Source organism: Haliotis cracherodii, unplaced genomic scaffold (assembly GCF_022045235.1).
Source record: "Haliotis cracherodii isolate W230 unplaced genomic scaffold, xgHalCrac1.p SCAF_25, whole genome shotgun sequence".
In the NCBI taxonomy this organism is placed as follows: Eukaryota; Metazoa; Mollusca; class Gastropoda; order Lepetellida; family Haliotidae; genus Haliotis; species Haliotis cracherodii.
The window spans coordinates 3,117,549-3,126,348 of record NW_027266281.1 but is presented as its reverse complement, the minus strand read 5'-3'; positions in this window follow the sequence as shown (position 1 = coordinate 3,126,348).

Below are 8,800 nucleotides of genomic sequence, written 5' to 3'. Positions count from 1 at the left end.
GACACTTAGCATGTACAATGTACGTATTTTGCAATATTTTGAATTGTTTTCCTTTTCTTTTTAACCACACTGAAAGCTGAATCTTCTGATGGACATTAACAATGCTTGTCCTAGGAATGGCCTGTAGACTCCGTGAACTCGGCATCAGAATCCAGTCTGCCATATATCTGCTTCTGATATCAAACTGCAAGATATAGCTCCCCCTAAACTGTTTTCATCACCTCCTTGGCAAATGGTAAAATGGCAAATTAAGGAAATCAGATATGAATCAACTATTTTATCAAGAAGAATACTATCAATTAAGAAACGCTTAAGACAAGGAGGGTGGCACTGTTGCTACTGCCACTGTCATTGGATTCAGAACAATATCTTCACGATTGCTAGATATACCAGTCACCATTTTCAAGGCCATTTTAAAGGAACTAAAATATATCAACAACCAATCTGAATATAAACACTTCATTATTTTTTCAGATTCTCTTTTGTGCCTTTTGGCGATTACAAATATGTCATTTGAACATACACTTTTAATCCAAATTCTTGAATTATATAAGGATCTTGCTACTGGCCAGTATGACATCGGCTTTTGTTGGGTACCCAGCCATGGTATAACTAACAAATCTGTGACACCACTTCTTATCCCACACAGTGATCATAATCCTTGTTTTAAACCTAGATCTGTGATAATCGAGATCTACTTGCTTTACTGCCATTAGTCGACAGGATTTTATACTGTTTACATATATACTATTAAAGTCGAATTGTGTCTGGTCATGATAGGGCTGAAATAGTGCTGATGTGGTGCTAAATATGAACTCACTAACTCGGTGACTTAGTTGATTTGGTGACACTGTACCCAGAAAATGTGGATTGTTGCTCATGATGTCAATCACTGGATTGACTCCAGACTCGATTATTTGCAGACCCCTGGAATATTGCTGAGTGCTGTGTGAAACAAAATATGCTGCCTTACAGTATTCCAGTTTTATGAGGGTGTCATCTTAATGTGGGGTGAAAATTGATAGTTACAAACGTCATATCAGGGATTATTCTCTTCTGGGATTTGAACCAACCAACAGCGTATCATTGACACTGCTGCGTCACACCTTTGTTAGTCCAGACATGCTAGAGAGCACCGAGAACGGACAATCGCTGTGAGGAGCTTGCGTTGCTCGCTAAGGGACGCAACTCTTCACAGCGACTGGGGCCGGGGTGTCAGGAGGGAAACGACCTGGGCCCATTTGCACAAAGCGATATTAGCTTTAACATAGGCTTACGATAGTCTCAGCTCTGTTCAGGTGAGAAACTCGAGGCCATCCTGGTGTTTCAGTTCTATTCAGGTGAGAAGCTCCATGCCATTCTGTTGTCTCAGTTCTGTTCAGGTGAGAAGCTCCATGCCATCCTGGTGTCTCAGTTCTGTTCAGGTGAGAAGCTCCATGCCATCCTGCTGTCTCAGTTCTGTTCAGATGAGAGGCTCCATGCCATCCTGCTGTCTCAGTTCTCTTCAGGTGACAGGCTCCATGCCATCCTGCTGTCTCAGTTCTGTTCAGGTGAGAAGCTCCATGCCATCCTGCTGTCTCAGTTCTGTTCAGATGACAGGCTCCATGCCATCCTGCTGTCTCAGTTCTCTTCAGGTGACAGGCTCCATGCCACCCTGGTGTCTCAGTTCTGTTCAGGTGAGAAGCTCCATGCCATCCTGCTGTCTCAGTTCTGTTCAGGTAAGAAGCTCCATGCCATCCTGGTGTCTCAGTTCTGTTCAGGTGAGAAGCTCCATGCCATCCTGCTGTCTCAGTTCTGTTCAGATGAGAGGCTCCATGCCATCCTGCTGTCTCAGTTCTCTTCAGGTGACAGGCTCCATGCCATCCTGGTGTCTCAGTTCTGTTCAGGTGAGAGGCTGCACGCCATCCTGGTGTCTCAGTTCTGTTCAGGTAAGATGCTCCATGCCATCCTGGTGTCTCAGTTCTGTTCAGGTGAGAATCTCCATGCCATCCTGCTGTCTCAGTCCTGTTCAGGTGAGAGGCTTCATGCCATCCTGGTGTCTCAGTTCTATTCAGGTGAGAATCTCCATGCCATCCTGGTGTCTCAGTTCTGTTTAGGTGAGAGGCTCCATGCCATCCTAGTGTCTCAGTTCTGTTCAGGTGAGAGGCTCCATGCCATCCTAGTGTCTCAGTTCTGTTCAGGTGAGAGGCTCCATGCCATCCTGGTGTCTCAGTTCTGTTCAGGTGAGAAGCTCCATGCCATCCTGGTGTCTCAGTTCTGTTCAGGTGAGAGGCTCCATGCCATCCTGGTGTCTCAGTTCTGTTCAGTGAGAGGCTCCATGCCATCCTGGTGTCTCAGTTCTGTTCAGATGAGAGGCTCCATGCCATCCTGGTGTCTCAGTTCTGTTCAGGTGAGAGGCTCCATGCCATCCTGGTGTCTCAGTTCTGTTCAGATGAGAGGCTCCATGCCATCCTTGTGTCTCAGTTCTGTTCAGATGAGAGGCTCCATGCCATCCTGGTGTCTCAGTTCTGTTCAGGTGAGAGGCTCCATGCCATCCTGCTGTCTCAGTTCTGTTCAGATGAGAGCCCCCATGCCATCCTGGTGTCTCAGTTCTGTTCAGGTGAGAAGCTCCATGCCATCCTGGTGTCTCAGTTCTGTTCAGGTGAGAAGCTCCATGCCATCCTGCTGTCTCAGTTCTCTTCAGGTGAGAGGCTCCATGCCATCCTGGTGTCTCAGTTCTGTTCAGGTGAGAGGCTCCATGCGATCCTGGTGTCTCAGTTCTGTTCAGGTGAGAAGCTCCATGCCATCCTGGTGTCTCAGTTCTGTTCAGGTGAGAGGCTTCATGCCATCCTGGTGTCTCAGTTCTGTTCAGGTGAGAAGCTCCATGCCATCCTGGTGTCTCAGTTCTGTTCAGGTGAGAAGCTCAATGCCATCCTGGTGTCTCAGTTCTATTCAGGTGAGAGGCTCCATGCCATCCTGGTGTCTCAGTTCTATTCAGGTGAGAGGCTCCATGCCATCCTGGTGTCTCAGTTCTGTTCAGATGAGAGGCTCCATGCCATCCTGGTGTCTCAGTTCTGTTCAGGTGAGAGGCTCCATGCCATCCTGGTGTCTCAGTTCTGTTCAGGTGAGAAGCTCCATGCCATCCTGGTGTCTCAGTTCTGTTCAGGTGAGAGGCTCCATGCCATCCTGGTGTCTCAGTTCTGTTCAGGTGAGAGGTTCCATGCCATCCTGGTGTCTCAGTTCTGTTCAGGTGAGAAGCTCCATGCCATCCTGGTGTCTCAGTTCTGTTCAGGTGAGAAGCTCCATGCCATCCTGGTGTCCCAGTTCTGTTCAGGTGAGAGGCTCCATGCCATCCTGGTGTCTCAGTTCTGTTCAGGTGAGAGGCTCCATGCCATCCTGGTGTCTCAGTTCTGTTCAGGTAAGATGCTCCATGCCATCCTGGTGTCTCAGTTCTGTTCAGGTGAGAAGCTCCATGCCATCCTGGTGTCTCAGTTCTGTTCAGGTGAGAGGCTCCATGCCATCCTGGTGTCTCAGTTCTGTTCAGGTGAGAGGCTCCATGCCATCCTGGTGTCTCAGTTCTGTTCAGGTGAGAAGCTCCATGCCATCCTGGTGTCTCAGTTCTGTTCAGGTGAGAGGCTCCATGCCATCCTGGTGTCTCAGTTCTGTTCAGGTGAGAGGCTCCATGCCATCCTGGTGTCTCAGTTCTGTTCAGGTGAGAAGCTCCATGCCATCCTGGTGTCTCAGTTCTGTTCAGGTGAGAGGCTCCATGCCATCCTGGTGTCTCAGTTCTGTTCAGGTGAGAGGCTCCATGCCATCCTGGTGTCTCAGTTCTGTTCAGGTGAGAAGCTCCATGCCATCCTGGTGTCTCAGTTCTGTTCAGGTGAGAGGCTCCATGCCATCATGGTGTCTCAGTTCTGTTCAGGTGAGAGGCTCCATGCCATCCTGGTGTCTCAGTTCTGTTCAGGTGAGAAACTCCATGCCATCCTGGTGTCTCAGTTCTGTTCAGGTGAGAGGCTCCATACCATCCTGGTGTCTCAGTTCTGTTCAGGTGAGAGGCTCCATGCCATCCTGGTGTCTCAGTTCTGTTCTGGTGAGAAGCTCCATGCCATCCTGGTGTCTCAGTTCTGTTCAGGTGAGAAGCTCTATGCCATCCTGGTGTCTCAGTTCTGTTCAGATGAGAGGCTCCATGCCATCCTGGTGTCTCAGTTTTGTTCAGATGAGAGGCTCCATGCCATCCTGGTGTCTCAGTTTTGTTCAGGTGAGAAGCTCCAAGCTTCTTAGAGCTAAGATGATCGTAACTTACATACTATAACATAGGCTTACGATAATCGTAGATCTAAGATGGCTTTGTGCAGGTGGGCCCTGCATGGTCTCTCAATTTCTTAAAAATAACGGGGCGTTCGGGTAGCCAAGTGGTTAAAGCGCTCGCTCTTCACGCTGAAGACCCGGTTTCGATTCCCGACATGGGTACAATGTGTGAAGCCCATTTCAGGTATCCCCTGCCGTGATATTGCTGGAATATTGCTAAAAGCGGTGTAAGACCATACTCACTCACTCACTCACTCATTTGCTCATTTCTCTCATGCTGTTGACCACAGTAAATATTGATTGTGGCACCATATTCAACTTTAATTAAAAGAATAGTGGGGGTTTAAATCCAAGACATGACCAGTTTGTAGGGGTGTTGCAGTACAGGCGTTACACGATGTGATACATATCTTGATACAGAAGCCACAATGTGATACGTATCTCGATACTGTATCTATGACATTAGACTGAGAATAGAGTCCATAGAAGTGTAACAGAAGTTTACACTAGCCACAACCGGAACAGGAAGGTACCTTGTTTCATACGGGTGTTTTTACATCCGGGTTTTTGAAAAGGGATACTTAAGGCCGTGCGTGCAGCACGAGTTTCAGTTAGCATCTGGCTCCGGGGACAGGCTTGCCGGAATCTCTGTACGCACGTGCGTTCGGTATGGTAAGATAATTGTATAAGTAGTAGTTTTTTTGTATTTTGCCCAGTTACACCATTTTTCTGTCTAGGTTATCATGTTTGTTATAATGATATAGATTTAGCATGAATTTTAAGGACATTTGCTGGAATTTGTGTACCAGTGTTGGTTAGAGAGTTTCCAAGTCTTTGGACCCAGTGTGTCGACCGAGTGATAGGTTTGAGGACTGTGACTAGTGAGGCGTTTAACACCTACATGTCTATCGGTCGATATTAGTACTTCCATTGGTTTGTAACCAGTTGTGTCCAAACTTGAAACACATGTATATCGTTCGCAAATACCTAGAATTGCAAATACCGAGTCAGATAGGTTTGAGGACTGTGACTAGTGAGGCGTTTAACACCTACATGTCTATCGGTCGATATTAGTACTTCCATTGGTTTGTAACCAGTTGTGTCCAAACTTGAAACACATGTATATCGTTCGCAAATACCTAGAATTGTAATAAATCAGTGTGTGGAACAATTTTGTAGTTTGCCCCTTATTTAAGACTTAAGCATTACTCCCGCACTCAGAGTGCCACCCAAACTTGGAGAACCTGTTGTTCAAATTCTGCAAGCGTAACAAGAGTTTATGCAAACTCTTTAGGCGGGAATGAGGCTATAAAAGTAAATCGCTTACAGAAGGACAACTGACTAATTCCCATCAACATGAAAATGAGTCAAGCCAACCATTCTGTTTGAGAAAATGAAACTAACAGTTTATGTATTGTATTATGACAGGCAGCAAGGAAAAGCTGGTCAGTCTTGTTATTGGGCCGGTTTCAGAATTTGAAGGACGGCCAAGAAAGTTATGAGGAATTTAAAAAATAGTTTGTACTTGCTTATTCATATGGATGAGAGATCATCATGGACAATCGATATGGGGTTAAATGGGAATCGATGCCAAATTAAATGTATCGGGTATCGTATCATGCAAAGTTTGCTGACGATGCGCCTGAATACCGATGAATTGCAACAACACTACCAGTTTTGACATGCTCTTTGTCGAGTAAAACATGACTGGCACATGTCGAAGGCAGGTAAAGGTTAGACTTGGCATTGTCTGCTTTTGAATTGAGTTTCAGCCATGGTAATCTTGTTAATCCAATGTAGGTTTTCTCAAGATTTATTTGTGTTTTGCTGACCACACAATTTCAGTGTGGTCCTGTGCTTCCTATTGTAGTATTGTTCAGGTTAACATAGTTAAGATGGTCATGACCTGGGACCATCTACACTACAAATGTTTGGCAGCAGGCAGAGATTTCCAAGTTGGAATAGTCACTGTTTCAAACCTGTGTGACTTTCATGGTCCTCTATTCATGTGTGTCCAGAATAGTGGGCAAGTCTAGATTACTGCAATATGTGGAAATGAAGAGTCTCCTGGCTCCTTTTTATTATTTCTTAATTAAGATGATTTACCAACAATTTTTCTGTAAGATAATTTCATTTCAGAGACTGGTCGAGGACCTCTAGTCATGTGATGGTTTTGTTATTTTCAGATGATATTCAGAAATGCCTCCAAGGAGCGGATGCTGTTGGCAGGCTATGCCAAATGAACGTTTCTTGTCCGACAAGGAGAGGCATCGCCAGGTAAACATGGCTTATGTCACAGTTGACCATTGGACAGTGATGAATATGGTCATCGATGAAGACAGATGTGATGCTTATTGTAGGCCTGGATGATCGTTTGAAAAAATTAGTGTGAACCTAAAGAAATAATCCAACAGAAAAGTTTTTGTAAAAACTTGTTTTCGCCACATACCTCTACAAGAAAATGTTTGTGAAGATAGCCGAAACGAGTTGTTTAGATGAGCTGTCGCTGTATTCAATTTCTGATATCTAGGACTCTGGCAAAAGAATTATGTACCATAAATTAACAAACAACTCAGATTGAATAAAATTATTATTCTGAAAGGCTCTGATGCAAGATATATAAGTGGTTTAAACCATTCAACTTGTCTCTATTCTTTAAGTAAAAAAATGTTATTCAAGATTATTCTTGATTCATACTTGAATATTGGAACAAACAAGCATGTTATTGAGTGGTAAAACTAATTGATTGTCAGCGAAGTGTATTGACAGATTTGATAACATAGGCTAGCTGTCTGTCAACGTATTCATTGATTTCACAGGCCTGAATCTGAATGATCTTCTGTGGTGTGAATGATCCTATGTAGTGTGAATTATCCTCTGTAGTGTGAATGATCCTCTGTGGTGTCAATGATCCTCTGTGGTGTCAATGATCCTCTGTAGTGTGAATGATCCAATGTGGTGTGAATGATCCTCTGTAGTGTGAATGATCCTCTGTAGTGTGAATGATCCTCTGTATTGTGAATGATCCTCTGTAATGTAAAATGATCCTCTGTGGTGTCAATGATCCTCTGTAGTGTGAATGATCCTCTGTAGTGTGAATGATCCTCTGTGGTGTGAATGATCCTCTGTGGTGTGAATGATCCTCTGTAGTGTGAATGATCCTCTGTGGTGTCAATGATCCTCTGTGGTGTCAATGATCCCCTGTGGTGTGAATGATCCTCTGTAGTGTGAATGATCCTCTGTGGTGTGAATGATCCTCTGTGGTGTCAATGATCCTCTGTGGTGTGAATGATCCTCTGTATTGTGAATGATCCTCTGTAGTGTGAATGATCCTCTGTAGTGTGAATGATCCTCTGTATTGTGAATGATCCTCTGTAATGTGAATTATCTTCTGTAGTGTGAATGATTCTCTGTGGTATGAATGATCCTCTGTAGTGTGAATGATCCTCTGTAGTGTGAATGATCCTCTGTGGTATGAATGATCCTCTGTGATGTGAATGATCCTTTGTAATGTGAATGATCCTCTGTAATGTGAATGATCCTCTGTGGTGTGAATGATCCTCTGTGGTATGAATGATCCTCTGTAGTGTGAATGATCCTCTGTAGTGTGAATGATCCTCTGTAATGTGAATGATCCTCTGTGGTATGAATTTTCCTCTGTGGTATGAATGATCCTCTGTAGTGTGAATGATCCTCTGTGGTGTCAATGATCCTCTGTGGCGTCAATGATCCCCTGTGGTGTGAATGATCCTCTGTAGTGTGAATGATCCTCTGTGGTGTGAATGATCCTCTGTGGTGTCAATGATCCTCTGTGGTGTGAATGATCCTCTGTATTGTGAATGATCCTCTGTATTGTGAATGATCCTCTGTGGTGTCAATGATCCTCTGTGGTGTCAATGATCATCTGTAGTGTGAATGATCCTCTGTAATGTGAATGATCCTCTGTGGTGTCAATGGTCCTCTATGGTATGAATGATCCTCTGTATTGTGAATGATCCTCTGTAATGTGAATGATCCTCTGTAGTGTGAATGATTCTCTGTGGTATGAATGATCCTCTGTAGTGTGAATGATCCTCTGTAGTGTGAATGATCCTCTGTGGTATGAATGATCCTCTGTGGTATGAATGATCCTCTGTAATGTGAATGATCCTCTGTGGTGTGAATGATCCTCTGTGGTGTGAATGATCCTCTGTGGTATGAATGATCCTCTGTAGTGTGAATGATCCTCTGTAGTGTGAATGATCCTCTGTAATGTGAATGATCCTCTGTGGTATGAATGATCCTCTGTGGTATGAATGATCCTCTGTAGTGTGAATGATCCTCTGTGGTGTGAATGATCCTCTGTGGTGTGAATGATCCTCTGTGGTGTGAATGATCCACTGTAGTGTGAATGATCCTCTGTAGGCTGAATGTTCCTCTGTAGTGAATATGATCCTCTGTAGTGTGAATGATCCTCTGTGGTATGAATGATCCTCTGTGGTGTGAATGATCCACTGTAGTGTGAATGATCCTC